General features: G+C 32.9%; 2 long non-coding RNA genes across 2 annotated transcripts; both read right to left on the reverse strand.

The window, feature by feature from the left end:
- Window positions 1-1,321: 1,321 nt before the first annotated feature.
- LOC127720992 (uncharacterized) lies at window positions 1,322-5,428 on the reverse strand. Its single transcript, XR_007991022.1, has 4 exons — window positions 5,358-5,428; window positions 3,354-3,468; window positions 2,044-2,103; window positions 1,322-1,405 (listed from the first exon to the last, which is right to left on the reverse strand). It is a non-coding gene; the product is annotated as an uncharacterized LOC127720992 (long non-coding RNA).
- A 1,317-nt stretch (window positions 5,429-6,745) lies between these two features.
- Window positions 6,746-12,584, reverse strand: LOC127720993 (uncharacterized). Its single transcript, XR_007991023.1, has 4 exons — window positions 12,413-12,584; window positions 11,919-12,033; window positions 10,466-10,525; window positions 6,746-6,902 (listed from the first exon to the last, which is right to left on the reverse strand). It is a non-coding gene; the product is annotated as an uncharacterized LOC127720993 (long non-coding RNA).
- Between the last annotated feature and the right edge of the window lie 1,491 nt (window positions 12,585-14,075).

Raw genomic sequence — 14,075 nt, forward strand, 5'->3', positions numbered from 1 at the left:
GTAACAAATGACAGCCACTCACACATTCACTCCAACGTGTTTGTTGGAATTTAAAAGAGGGGCGAAAGATACCAGAGGGACATTCAAACTCTTAAATTAGTTTTTCAATCATACTTAGTATGTACAATTTTTCCACACTAGATACTAGATCTTCTGATCTTTTTTCTTGTTATCAAAACGTTAACGTATTAAGCGATCCTACACAAATCATTTATACAATATGACAAAACATGATCGTTTTTATTCATTCGTAAATATAATTGATAAAACTGGACATTATAATCGACCTAGTTCTACTTCTAAATAATGATCTTTCATATATTTAAATTCGAAAACTTTGAAAGTAATTGACAACTTATTAAGTTTTTCGAAAATCTGAGGTACTTTTTTTAACTTAATTCCATTTATAGTTTATCAAAAATAAAGAGTTTTAACTGTCGTCCATGTTAAAATTTTGTGCCATGCAGAGACGGTTAATAACTTTAATGTCATGACTTTCTTTTGACGAGACATCAAGTCAAAACTGTGGTTTTGTTTCGCGTCCGCTGGCCATGGCTGATTGGTATTTTCACTAGCGCTTACAAACAATCTAACAATATTAAGGTGAATCAAATATGTATTAATTTGGATCTAAACCATGACAAATTTAATCAAAACCATGACAAATTTCTAGACACTTAACTGAACCATGTCAATCACTCAACCAAACCATAACAATTTCGATATTTTGCTTATCCCGGGTTGCGTTAAATCTTAAAAACAATAATTTCAATGTATATCGTTTGATTTAAACATCTTATTTTCTGTTGATTTGCTTATTTGAAAAGAACTGAGGTAATCGTTCTCGGATGCAACCTAACCAAACCATGACAAACTATGACAACATCACTGAACGAAACACTCCTCGATATGACGACGTTACTACCCATGATAAATAAAAGAGATAAATGCATCATATTTTCGGTTTACAGTTAGAGTTTAATGTTCAACATGTTGAATGTAAATTTCTACCAAAAATCGGTGACATATACTAGTAGCCCATTTTACTGTTCCTTTACCACCGGTTTCCTTTTTTTGAGTGCCGGTAGCTAATAAGGCTCGAGGCAGTGTAAGGCGATTCAACGCACTGAAAGATTGGAACAACAAACATTCTAAAGTACTGTACAATCATATTGTACTTCGTTTTCATGTGTCGATTTAATTGTAAGTTTGCTTTAAGAACCCAGGTTCGACTATTCGGATCCGATGCGTATTGCATACAGTGAAATTTGAACAAAGATATTATGTTTTTGTAGATGGTAAAACTAATATGAAACAGCCATGTAAATAACAACTTTAATATACAAACAAGGAAACAATTTGTTGCACCCACTTCTAGGTTGCAGGTGCATGTACTGCCGTTGTGCTGAAAAAGAAAATCAATTCTAAATTATATTATGTCTAATATTCGGATAATTAATTAATAAATCTCAACGTGTTTTTGTATTTATCCAGTCATTTCTTCCAAGTGTTTAGCTTTGAATGTTTCTAATGAAGCTAAATCAAGAAAATAGCTTCGGACACATACAATTTATAAAATATTATTTTAATAGGCTGTATATATTTGACATTTTTCTATCTTTATATTCTGCATCATATTTCATTCAATTTCATTTTGTGATAGCAGAAGAATATGTTTTAATTCTGTTTTGTAGAATGAGCCGTTTTGATATATACCAATGTAATAAACAATGACCTTATAAGTGAAACATAGAAATCTACACTTATAATATATTTTTACGTGTAACACCAAACAGCAATCAATCATTCAATTAAATTATTGTTACAACCTGTACATGTTGTACGCAGGTGTACTGCTGAAATATTACATATTTCCACCAGATTTCCAATTTAAAACATATACGAGAATTTCAATTCAAATCGTAAGCAGCACTCTCGCAAAAACTAATTGAAAATGTCGACTAAATCAATTATTTTTTTATGTATCCAAGTATTCAATTTCCGCAGTTTCCTAAAGTATAAACATAAACTTCACGAACTTACCAATTGACCTTGTGTGACCCTACATAGAAATCGGCGTGACATCCGCCACAGTAGTTATCTCTGAAATGCATTATAAATGATAGCATCAATCCAATTGGTGAGACATACACCTTAGAGAAAAACATACGTAGTGTGTCTATTTGTTACGTTCATAGTATAACATGGTATGTAAAGAACAAGTGCGAAAGGCAATATATGGCGTCGTAATGAAATTTTGTAATAAGGTCAGCTTATCAGGAACATCAAATGAATGGTAACTTAATATACTAGTAAGAATAAGTCTCGTATGTTGTGCTACAGGCGCGGATTCAGACGGGGGTGGGTGGACACCCGCACCTCTCATAAAAAGGAAAACAATGTAATATAATATGGGTAAAGTTACAGCCAGTTTTGTTGTCAACATACAGTTCTAACTTCTAATTCGCATGAGCCCCCTCTCCCCACCAAATCCTGGATATCCGCCTATCCTACATCCAGATTTAATCTGAATGTAAGGTCTGACCTGTCACTCTAAGTCACATGAAAATAATTATAACATACTAATTTAGTTCTAGAAATAACTTTGCCATCAATTTATGTTATGTAAAACTTGTGTATCAATTAAAGATGTGAATAATACTTTATCTAGATACTATCAAAAATATGTTTGGATCATGCAGCAGAACGACCGACTCCTTCTTCGCAATCCTTTACTATCAGTCAATCACTTAATTACTATAGGTAGACTGAAAATCTATCAATCAAAAATTATTCCTGTATTTTTTTGGTGTGTAGTTTAACATCGTTTTCGGAAAAAAATGCAAAATGAAGAAATATGCATTCGTAGTTAGCTTGCTATGCGGTATGAGTTTTGCTCATTGTTGAAGGCTGTATGGTAGTCGATAGGTGCTAACTTTTGCTTCATTTGGTCTCTGGTGGAGAGAAGTCTCATTGGCAATCATAGCATCTTCATAATTTCATAGTAATGATTATACACGAATACATTTATAGACACTAATGTGAATATTTTCAATTTACACAATTTGAGTTGGAGTTATTTCCCTTTGGCGGCCATGTTGTAGGGCAAACAGATTGATTTACTTATCTAAGCAAGTCTGATGAAAGACCCTTACTAGATAAAAGTGATGAATTAAACATGGGTTTAAACAAATACAAATAGATATGAAAACAACAATTTCCAAAGTCAAGTGGTCAATATGACATTTTGAATTTGGTTGTTTTATGAAGGATTTTGCGTATATTGCCCTACAACATGGTGGCTAAGGGAAACAACTCCAGCTCAAATTATGACAATGGAAAACTATCTATACCTGCATGTAGCGTGTGGATGACTTTCACATTTTGCTAACGTACATGGCGCAATGAAACAGTTAAATATAGCACCGTGACATGGCTCCTGCTTCAAGAATAAACCACTTACGGAAACTAAAAATGAACATCATAATCATACATATTATACATATACATACATGTTATGAGCCTTTAAAAGAAATGACAAATTAATTCAATTGAAGAAGAAGAAGAAGAAAAAAAAAAAGAATAGGAGAGTACGCTAGGCTTAATTATCTTCTAAAAACTACAATCCGCGTTTTCCTTAAAATATTTAAGCAGTAAAAAGAAATTAGTACTTTTCATAAGCAGTTTAAATCTTTTACCTTAAGTTCAAATATATAGTAGCACAAAGTATATTAACATGTATATGCCCTTAAAAATATTCAGCTGTGTTTGCTGCTGTTTACACATGTTAAAAGATCTTGTTCTATCCACAATTAAAAGCAACGCTAAAGATGGGTGTCTGTTTGGCTGTGTGGGATGTATAAATACCTCTACAAGTTCGGTCTAAATGTAGAGCTTAGGTGTCCGCTGCTATAAGGAGTGTGTCACATAATATCTGCACGTTACAGAACCCTTGTTTCAACGCTTTGAGGATTCAAAGGTGACCTGTTACGGGGCAAAATGTCTGTCCTTAGCCCACATATCCTCTTTTGTCAGTAGCAGCCCAAATTTTCCGCCTTCAATAGCGATCGATCCACTTTCAGACCCTACCTATTGACTATTTATTAATTTGGACAACCATGACATTTGTATTTGCCAGCGGACTTTAAACAATTAAACTATTCAATCAATTATTTAACTTGCTTTGTTTGGAGGTTGTTTCTTTTGACAAAATCATATATCCGTAGTGATAAGGAATCCACACAGTAAATGCGTCAAAAGATAGGAAACATAGTACATGGTTTAATTATTGGCTTTTAAAATTATCTTAATCATAAATCAATTTCGAATAGATGATCAATTTTTAGCACCAGAACTGATAGATACAAAAAGATTCCTAAAGATTTGATACTATGTTGACTACGCACTGTAGCATGTAAGGAGATGCATTCCATTTCTGTTTTGAATGTAGTATTAATGAACACTTAAGAAAATACTTTTGATTGGAAGAATATCATACACCATTGAATATATACATCATGAAACAACACATGGTGCTTTAAAATAAGCCTCCTTCTCAAAAAAAAAAGAGGCGGAAGCTATACCAAGGGGAAATTCAAAACTCAAACGTCGAGGAAAAACTGATAACACCATGCATGGCAAAAAACGAAAAACTGACAACACCATGCATGGCAAAAAACGAAAAACTGACAACACCATGCATGGCAAAAAATGAAAAACTGACAACACTCAGTCTACATGTATGCATGGCAAAAAACGAAAAACAACAAAAAGACGTACAAATCAACAAAACACTAACACAGAAAACTAAAGATCGAGAAATGTTGCATAGACTGAGGACAAGGAACAATGGAAATTATTAAATATGTAAAATGATTAATAATGTATGATATTGGTCAAGATAAAGTGCTTTTCCAAAGGAATATATTGTTTTCCTAAATAATTCATAGATGAGGAGAGGAGCCGCGAATGGTCATTTTTGTTTTGATTATGCAAGTGTTTCGAAATAAAATGTACCACCATAGTCTATTGCGATAATTATATATGCTGCATATAAATAATGACACGAGATTTTGAAATAATTTTAATTGCTTTTTTTACAATTCATGGAGCGGATGGTTTGGTATTCCTTGTTTAGACTCAAATCAAAATCATGTAAATCCGGAATTATGAAATGATACGATTTTTAAAACGAACAGATTTTTAATATAGCAAAGGAATTAGTGGACGTCGAACTTCAACAATCAAATAATTATGATATATTGTCTTAAATTACAAATACCTTGAGTTCTAAAATAATGTTTTTTATATACTATTTTATTATTATAGCCGAAGTTATCATTGTAAAACATTCTTACCAATAGACCCCAACAGGAAAAGATAAACTGCCACCTTCATGTCGGACAAAGATTTAATGTAATACTTTGACAGGAATTTGGTTATCTCAAACGTGATGATTAACCTCTGTTGGACTCCACAATGTAGATATTCTGACAAGTAGAAAAACTTGTCCTACAACTAATTCAAGTTATCTTGAGATACCACTTTACCTATTCAAAAATATCATGATTATACTATGATACAATTCCTCACTTTTATCTTTAATTTTGTATTCGCTTGATTTCTTATTTTCAGTTTAACCGACTATACGAAGCCAATAAAATGTTTCCAAATTAAATTATGATGACTTTTTCTGCTTAACTTTCAATGATTACGGTAGAAATTGGGTCTGCCTTTAAAAAATTTGGTGAAACCAAATCTTTAGTAGTCTGTTTTAAATGTATCCACAAAACCCGGAGCAATGCCGCGCGTGACATGTGCTATATATTAAGGACTTGTCTATAGCTGAAGAGATTTAAATTTTGTTTTTCGATTAAATAGCGTTAGTCTATAGATGCGTTAACGACGCATGTTCAACACCTCAATTTCTCTTATTTATTTAAATGTCAGTCTCCTTTACTATGTTGTCAACTCAAGATGAAATTTAATGTAAATAAATGTCAATCTCCCTTACTATGTAGTTAACAAATAAGGTCTGTTGTATATAAGGTAAGGAGATGTGGAATGATTGCCAATGAGACAACCGTCCAAACGAAGCGGATTTGAGCAACTACAGGTCACCTTACGTCCTTCAACAATGAGTGAAACCCATATTGTATAGTCAGCTATAAAAGGCCCCGACATGACATGTATGTACATTTACTAGATGATGAGTTTTGGTTTCTACGATTAGACTTTTAAATCGGAAATTTATTGATGAAAAAAAACCAGAAGAGGAAAGTAGTAATGCTCTTCTATTTGTCTCCATTTGCCCCTTAAGAAAAGAAATTGGAGATGCTTTCTTAAGGACTTAACAATGTACGAAAAACATATTTCATAGAAAGAAAAAATACATGTACCAAAGTGTAGCCATACGCACCCATCGATACCATCCATCAATTCTGTACTGACATGATTTATAACAAAACTTTCTTAAATTGTCCTTTAAAAAACAAGAAGTTATTGAGAAAATAAGGTTTCAACTCCCCAAGGCAAAGTTGGCCTTAGATGGATTTGACTATTATAAATTTTAGATTCTTTTAGTTCCTATAGCTCTTCAACTGTTTCGGTTCTTATACATTCTTAGCTTTCAAACATGTCCAAAAAAGCGCCTCCAACGCATGTAATTTATAAAGTGTTGTTTTCATTTTTTTCTGAAGTTTTCTCATTGCCAGTTACCTTGTTTAAATAAATGAGGAAAACAAAGCAAAATACATTGATATTTTTATTAACTATTGGATACTGGATACTATATACTAGCTATAAAAAGACTGTCATGTTTCATTGCCACTAGAAGCTATATATATATATATATATATATCCTCAGTGTTCTGCCTTCCTAGACGATTGGTAGTGTTGCTTGGCTGAAATTTAAAAAAATAAACATTTAAACATCTGTTTTTTGTTTTTGTTTTTGATGGTTTTGATATTTTTTGTTCTACACAATATACTGAAAACGTAAAATTGAAAGATTTATTGACCGCTGATCAAAGTTCACTTGCAAATATCATTTGCATAATTATTTAGAACATTGGTATGTAAATATGACATGAAAATGAAACGACATGTGTACTAGAACAACATACTGAGCCGTATTGTTTACGCACTAGTCCTCAACATACTAGCCCGAAGGAAGATAGTTACCCTATCTATATCACTGGTGTTAAACTGACAATCGTAACTGGAATTACGACGATCCCAATATGGCGACGGCAGAAATAGGTAAAATCTTTTCAGTCATTTTTCTCAAATGTAGCCCGTTGTTGTCAAGAGTTACTCAGCTACAAGGTTTTTCTATACCATTACATCATATTTGAATCGTAACGGTGCACTATAATTGTCTAAGCGCTTAGAAAATTGCCGTCGAAAAATTCGGGATGATAATCGTAACTCGCAAAAATGATAATCGTAATTTCGGTATTAATAAATAAGAAGATAATCGTAACTGGATAGTGTTTGATTGGTATTGACACGAAAAACGTCTATCTAATAGCATATGATGAAAATATGGTGATGAATTAATCACGAAAACGTTCCCACATCTTATGACATTTCTTTTTGTGCATATATGATTAACAGTTCTAATGTAAACAGCTACATACTACATGTAGTATATATCATAACATTGGAAGGGGGACCAGCTTCAATAAATTTGTAAATGGGGAAACACAAACTATGTTAAAATACTGAAAACTCCAGGAACTAGGACCTTCACAAAATATGGGAGAAAATTTAAAAAAATGTCATCATGATCTCTTCATGTTTAGAGTTAAAAAGAAATATTGTTTGGTATTCTATTTAAATACGGACTTGAAAACAAATGTCACACTTTTTTAAATGTGCTCAATTTCAAGGTCATCAACCAAGGACCTCAAATCAAAAGACCATAGATCTTAATTATATTTGGTTCATGAGTTATATCACCATATGCATATTTTTTAAATAAAGAGGGGAGAAAACTCTAATTGATGTAAGCGCACCCTTTAAACCAATATGTATTTGTTACGACATGTCGCAACTAACAATTAAGTAAAAATATGTTGTCGATATCGTGTTTGAAAAGTGGTGAAAATAAACCAAATTTAGAAATGACCCTATTTTTTTGGACCAAGGATCTCAAATCAAAAGACCCTAGGTCTTTATCATTTATGGTTTACAAGCTACATTTTTCTTATTAAAAATACAAAAGGGAAAATAACTCCCATATGTAGTCTCCGGACCGCTTCGGTCAAAATTATTTTTAAGATCCTGAAGATATAACGAGCAAATTTGGTGAAATAATTTTGTCGTAATCTTTAACGTTTGCGAAGGAGATTTGTACACAAGAAAACAGTGTTTGGGGAGATAACTCTTACAATAAAAAGTGTTCGGCTTAACAGGGTCAGTTTCAAAATCGTAATAAACGTTCGATATCATACGCAAAAAATTTAAGCGACATCTTGCGAAACAAAAAAGCATCGTCAGAAAAAAGTGGCGGAAGAAGAAAAAAAAAATAAAAATTATAATAATCAGAAGAAAAAAACCAATAGGGCTTTCCACAGAAAAGTGGAAAGACCTAATAAACACAAGGAATGATAAACACAAGTAACAATAATAACAATAAACTGGTAACTATTCTAGATCCTTTACCATCCACCCTGTTTAAAGAAACGTCCTAAAATACATGGGTATTTAATCAAAATATTTGAATTTATTTTTTAAAATCATATAAAATATCAGTGTAAACCACTGATGGAAAATTTTGTTCATTTCTCGCAGAAATTTAGTATAAACGTTCAGTTTATAGCACCCCCCCCCCCACACCATTTCCCTTTTACATAATTTGTGGACCCATCCCCGAATATAAACAACAGGGAACTCAAAACTGACAGCGATCTTATGATAAATGAGGTCTGTATAAGGCACGGGGGAAGGGGTGTTGTCAATTCTGGCGTGCTGCTGAAATTTAAAAAAAAATATCCCCTTTCTTATATTGCCGACGACCAAAAATCTGATCCATGTTATCTTATATATTTATATACATGTAGGAAGTAACCCACAGCCACCCCCGTGGTATAGGGAATATTGAGATAGGGGAGGTTAACTTGCCCTTTTTATTGATTTAAAAGTCGATTGGATATATGCAATATTTGAGGCAAAACATATGGCATATTGAAATGTGTTATATTGGACTTTCATTTGAAAGGATTACACTTTTGGGATATGGGATAATGCTAATACCCCCCCTTTCCAAAAAAACCCTAAATGCGAAAACAACATTGAAACTTTGAAAGAATTTAAATTCTCTATTTACCACAATAACTGACTCGACGGCTGCTTCATTTTCCATATCTTTAACAGGTACATGTATATATTAAAAGGTTATGCATATTGTTGTCAGTTATAAATCGAAATATATATATACATGTAAGTAAATTTGTCCTAAATATTAACCTGAAAGTTACTTCATTATTTTTTATTTTGCGCGTTAATGTCATCGTTTAACTGGACATTGCCGCTTTTACACACAAAATACCATTGACAAGCTGGAAGACACATTTATTATTTTTCAGTTACTATTATCCCATAAAGAAATTACGATTATCAAACAAGAAAAAGTTTTGCGAGTTACGATTATCATCCCGAAGTTTTCGACGCCAGTTTTCTAAGCGCTTAGACAATTATAGTGCACCGTTACGATTCAAATATGATGTAATGGTATAGAAAAACCTTGCAGCTGAGTAACTCTTGACAACAACGGGCTACATTTGAGAAAAACGACTGAAAAGATTTTACCTATTTCTGCCGTCGCCATATTGGGATCGTCGTAATTCCAGTTACGATTATCAGTTTAACACCAGTGTATATACAACTGACGAGGTTCTGCATATGGACGTAATTTCACGAAGATTTTTTTTTTTATTATTAATTGTTTACATTATTCGCTCTATAAAATTCTCCATCAAGTCTTATTTTTGTGAACATTATTCCCTGGTGGTGTTCATATTTGGATGATTTGGAGATTTCGGTCCGTACTCGTCATAATTGTATGATTAAGGTTAATTAATTGATTGACTTTTGGTGGTTAACACCACATTCAGCACTATTGGCTTTTTATGGAGGCTAGGTTATTGGTCGAGGTAGTTATGCCAGGGAAGAACAACCGAACTTGGGTAGAAATACTGGCATTCATAGTTAATAAAGATTGGAGTCGAATGCACCTGCCATGTGCGGGGTTCGAACTCACAACCTCATTGTTGACAGGCTAGTGATACAGTAGATGAACTACTTAGACCACTCGGCCAACGAGGTCCCTATCAAATAACATAGTGTTTAGACTAACTTTAATTAATACAAGTAACAGTACTTATAAAATTACTAAAGAAACAGTAGTGTTTAAAATTGCCATATGTACAATGACTCTTGATGTTGATAAACTGAAACTTACCAATCTACTTTTTGTCCTGCCTGAAAAAATTCGGAGTTACAACCTCCACAATAATTAGCCCTGCAAAAGTAACAGATACGATGTTGTACGTACACATCACCAGGGGGTAGGAATTTTCATCAATGGTCAGGTTGATAACAGAAGGGGAGGAATAAATGTCAGAACAGCACTCGTACTAGCAATTTATGCTATAGGTTAATTTAGAAGTTAAGAGCACCAAGTACAATATTAATTATGTACATGTACATATTATGAATTAAACTACAAGAAGTTAAAGTTCATTGTGTATGGTCAAACTTCCCATATACACTTTCCAAATTAAAAAAAAATACAGGTTTTCTTCTTAAATATGTCCAGTGCAATATACTGATTTGTGTTTGCTTAAAATAAGTGTGTCGGACTGTTTCTTGATATCCACATACATGTTATGTCTTTTCTTTAAAAAAAATCAAACGACAAGAACAAATTAAATTCACAAACTTCAAGTCATAGAAGAAACTTAAACACACGCGGAGGAAAATCGGAATCATGCGTTTTAAAACAAAATAATGAAATTCAACAGTTATGATCTGAGTGACTCCCCTTGTTGTTGTTGTTTTGTTTGTGTTTCATTGTCAGTTTCATTTGTTGATTCTTTCTTATTTACAACTCACATTATTCTAGGACTGGTTTTTGTAAAATTATAATAAATTTTTTTCGAGATGGACAGCAAGCTTTTAATGACGCGTAATTTTGTTCATTTACTTATATATTTATTTGTTTTCTTTCTTGAATAAACAGTAAATCATATTTCAGCACAATGAAAAGCCATCCTTTAGAAACTACTTCTTTTTCTAAACAGATTTTGTTTTAAAATAGATTCATTTTACTTGATATTCATAGGATGAAGACATAATCTTTCAATCAGTTTAATTGAGGTCTGGAGCTGGCATGTCAGTAACTGCTAGTAGTCCTTTGTTAATTTATGTATCATTGTCATTTTGTTTAGATTATTTTGTTACCTATTCTGACATCGGACCAGGAATTCCTTTGAACTGAGTTTTACTGTGCGTATTGTTGTGTGTTTGTTTTTTCTACATTGGATAGAGGTATAGGGGGAGGGTTGGGTTGAGATCTCAAAAACATGTTTAACCCAGCCGCATTTTTGCGCCTGTCCCAAGTCAGAAGCCTCTGACCTTTGTTAGTCTTGTATGATTTTTAATTTTAGTTTCTTGTGTATATTTCGGAGTTTAGTTATTATCCATTATCACTGTACTAGTATACATTTTTGTTTAGGGGCCATCTTAAGCACGCCTCCGGGTGCGGGAGTTTCTCGCTGCATTGAAGACCCATTGGTAGCCTTCGGTTGTGGTCTGCTCTTTGGTCGGGTTGTTGTCTCTTTGACACATTCCCCATTTCCATTCTCTATTTTTTTAACATGCATAACATAATAATGTTGAAAAGCACATCTCACCTGCAAACTGCTGTAGGGAAATTTGGGCATTCACTTAGAAGGCATGGGTCTATAAAGCACTGCACCGACTTCTCCAAACAGGTATCCTTGTTATTATTAGAACCATTTACTGAAACTAATAAGTTTTAAAAGATGTAGAAATTTAAACTGTTAAACTGTTAAACTTAGTGAATTATAAACAAAATAACGACAAGTTAAATTTGACATATAAAAAGTGATTTCAAAGAACCTCCAGTGTGAATTAAAAAAGTCAGTATAAAGGGGGGGACCTGAAATATCCAAAATGAAATATCTGAGAACAATTAAATTGTGTTGTCATCAAAGTCGGTAAATGAATAGAATGTCTATCACAGTCAATATCAAAACAGACAAATCAAGATCGTACAAACCCCGAAAAAAAATTCTTAAGATCTGATACATTTACATATATACATTTAAAATATATCCTATTGCAAATTGTATTTCTACTCTTAACCATAATTTTATATATTTACCTAATATAGTTAGAAACAAACAAACTCCTGCTTTCCACATGTTGGATTGACTTAGTTCTCTAGTCTACGTATTCAACCGATTCTGTGCTTTATCAAAATTCAAACGGTTACAATTATCAGATAAAGGTACTATTCGTGCGTAAATGTACCTTTATGGAATTAAATCTACTATTGATATTTGTTGTTATAGATGGAAATTTATACAGTTCACTACACTTCCGAATCAAAACAGTTTGTCAGTACACCAGAAATTAGATAAACAATACTTTGGTGCGTCGATACGCATGCCGTGATTGACTGTTGGCAAGGAACGACAAAAATTGTTTGGAAAAACGCAGGTGTGATATAATACACTGAGAATCACGTTTTTTTGTCAGGGGGGGGGGGGGGGGGGGAGTGATCAGCTGAAAAAGAACTGAATTGTAACCAGGAAATCAGTCATGGTTCCTGCAAAAATAAGAAATAATCATGTTATGGCCATTATATAATAAATCTTTCTTTCTTTTTCAACTTTGTTTTCACAATTGAGCCGGTAGTGAATTTTAATTTTCAATTGTTTGCTAGTTTGTGTGAAAACTCTGCTCAATAAGAATAGGTCAAAATATTTACTTTTCTGCGTTGAAAAAAATCAACGCGTGGGTTAGACTATATGATTTGATAAGTATGGTCTTATTGGAAGGAAGATACACACTCTCAAATCAGTTTTTCTAGACTTAGGAGTATTTCTAAATCACATGTCGATTGTATAAACTATAGTCAGAGGCTGAGTTTAGAAAGCCAAACATGTACACAAGAGAAATTAAATTATACCGATTTTGAAGAAGATAATAAACAAACAATAATATAGCCCAATCAGTCCAAACCACCAACTTTGCTTGATTGAGTTGCTGTTTTTGTTGCAAAATTTATCATCTAAGAATTTAACAAAATTTAACTTGTGTAATTGTCAGTCCGTACACAATGATGATTGGGCGATTACAAGATGTTTGTGATGGTACAGTTATTAGACATTTGCGATAACTCCTTCTATGTCTAGGATTACAAGTAGACTTACGATTACAGTAGACGAAAAACAAGGAGTCATCTCAAAATTTAAAAAAAGCAACAAAAGAGATACCTAGTAAAACCAAATGATTGTATTTTTATTAGGTAAATAACAATTTCCGACGACACACTAATGCAGCGCAAACGGTAACAGCAGATATGTATCGCTGTATGGACATGTTACCAAAAAAAACCCATAACTTTGTTAATTCTTCAATGGCGTGTTCCAGCTTTACTTTATAGTGTGTAATAAGTCTATTTGATTTTTTAGACTTCCTCTGCATATCCTGGGGTTTGTCTTGTATAAGGTTTATAATCTTTTTGTTATTGTTTCAAAATTGTGTCTTACCTTATTTTAGTATAGCAAATACAGCAAAGGGTACTCTACAAACGGTGCACTTGAAAATCAGGGAATATGTGATAAGCAAGTAACACGATATAATTATTAAGCCCGCCGTAGCGCAGTGCTTTTGAAATATCAATGTCCTTCGTTTTCACGATTATATTTTGTATCCGAAACTGCTCCCTAGCCGATTTAAATAGTTTACGATTCTTTTATACAATTTTTTTTCTCGCCTGATATACCTTTGCACCTTTTATTTCTTTTAATCAATGGATT

The sequence above is a fragment of the Mytilus californianus genome, unplaced genomic scaffold (genome assembly GCF_021869535.1).
Source record: "Mytilus californianus isolate M0D057914Y unplaced genomic scaffold, xbMytCali1.0.p SCAF_11, whole genome shotgun sequence".
Classification (NCBI taxonomy): Eukaryota; Metazoa; Mollusca; class Bivalvia; order Mytilida; family Mytilidae; genus Mytilus; species Mytilus californianus.